Source organism: Octopus bimaculoides, chromosome 11 (genome assembly GCF_001194135.2).
Source record: "Octopus bimaculoides isolate UCB-OBI-ISO-001 chromosome 11, ASM119413v2, whole genome shotgun sequence".
NCBI classification, from domain to species: domain Eukaryota; kingdom Metazoa; phylum Mollusca; class Cephalopoda; order Octopoda; family Octopodidae; genus Octopus; species Octopus bimaculoides.
The window spans coordinates 59,842,370-59,844,251 of NC_068991.1; the positions used below are offsets into that span (position 1 = coordinate 59,842,370).

Below are 1,882 nucleotides of genomic sequence, written 5' to 3' on the forward strand. Positions count from 1 at the left end.
CGTGTCGAGCGAGCATTTAGAGGCTCCCTGTTAAATTTTGTGTTGGTTATTGTTGTTGGTGTTTAGATCTTGGTCATTTCTGAACGAGCAGAACCATGATCAAAGGCATTCTACGAACTACCATTCCTGTATTTTTAAACTCAAAAATATCCAATATCTGCCATTTATTTAAGACGGTAGGGTGTGGTTTGAGGGAGATTTGGCTGTTATTTTTAGCAAGTTAAGTGACCACGTACAGGCTGCCTCTTTGGCCGATGGAGTGGCGATAGTGAACAGGAGGTGTAGTACTGTTGTGATGGTAATATTGGTAGTGATAGTTAGGTTAATGGTGGTGGTGGTGGTAATGATGGTAGTTGTGTATTTTTAGCCGACATGCATGGATGCAGAAGAGTATGGTTGTAGATGATGGCTCACCACATGTGTAAATGTGTGTTGTACGTAAGTCATACATGCATTTATGTATGTATGTAAGGTAACATAACATACAATATGTGTATATGTGTGTGTGTGTGTGTGTGTGTGTACATCGCGCATCTATGCTATTTTGTTCAAGTGAGGGTGGAGAGAAAAGGAAGATAGCAAGGTATAAGGAAGGAATAAAAGAGAAAGCGAGGCTGAGAATGAACGAGGGTAAAATAGAACGAGACTTTGAGACAAAAAAAAAACAAACTCGAGATATAAACAGAATCAGATAAAAAAAAAAGGCAAATATATATACATTTATACATACGAACATACGTGTTCGTTTCACACACGCGCGCACGCGCATATATATTTGTTGAGAATATGAATGAGAGATGGGGTTTGGCGGATGATTTAGATAAAGGAAGATAATTGGACGTAAGCAGATCGATACAGATTGATAGATAGACAAGTAAAAAGGTAGATCGATAGATAAATGGTTAGTTATAACGGAGGAAAGCAGAAATAAAAAAAAATTGTAAAGGACAGATCGATAAAAACAGGGTTTGTGGTGGCGGTGGGGTGGGTGTCTGAGAGGGGGAACAGGCACAGAAAAGATAGAGAAACAAGTGTGTCTGTATGAATGTGTGTGTGTGTGTGTGTATATATATATATATATATATATATATATATATATATATAATGTGTGTATATATGTTTATGTATATATATGTGTGTGTATATATGTTTATATATGTGTATGTATATATATATATATGTGTGTGTGTGAATGGTGCGTATCAGCACACCGAACATACACATGTATGCGCGCACACGCCTTCAAGGGTTAGCGGTAGAGAGAAAGGGAGCGAGAGAGAGAGAGCTGGGTAAGGGAGAATCGTAGCTGTATTATTATTATTGTTGTTATTATTATTATTGTAACGTTGACATTCATTCACACAAGGCGAACCATTCTGTTGACATTCTTTTACCCTCCCCCAATACGAACTAGTCTTCGGCACGGATTTAACCTAAATATTGCATAGCATACTAGCAACTAGGTTTTTACTGATTTTATTGGCCGATTCCTCCCTGATTTTCACCTTATATTAAAAAGTCAAAACGAACCCCTAAGGAATGCATCTTATGATAGTTTATCTATCTATCTATCTATCTATCTATCTATCTATCTATCTATTTCTTGTTCCATATTATATTTATTATTATTAATAGTAGTACTACACGTTACTTTTGGCCATAACAGATGATTGTACATTTAAGAATTCTGAGCCTCTGTTTAATTCTCTTTCTAAAACGTTTGCATGCGGGATCGCTGGATTCACCCCCACCCCAATATGATTCGTCCATGAATGATGAGACTATCCTGCTAGCGTGTGTGGTTATATGTGTATACATAATTAGGTATATGTGTGCATGGATATGATTGTGTGTGTGTGTATATATATATATATATATATAT

At 36.5% G+C, this 1,882-nt stretch overlaps 1 protein-coding gene across 7 annotated transcripts in view; it reads left to right on the forward strand.

The window, feature by feature from the left end:
* The window catches only part of LOC106879599 (uncharacterized), a 218,138-nt gene that overhangs the window by 103,629 nt on the left and 112,627 nt on the right, over positions 1–1,882 (forward strand). The gene's annotated exons all lie outside the window — the stretch shown is intronic.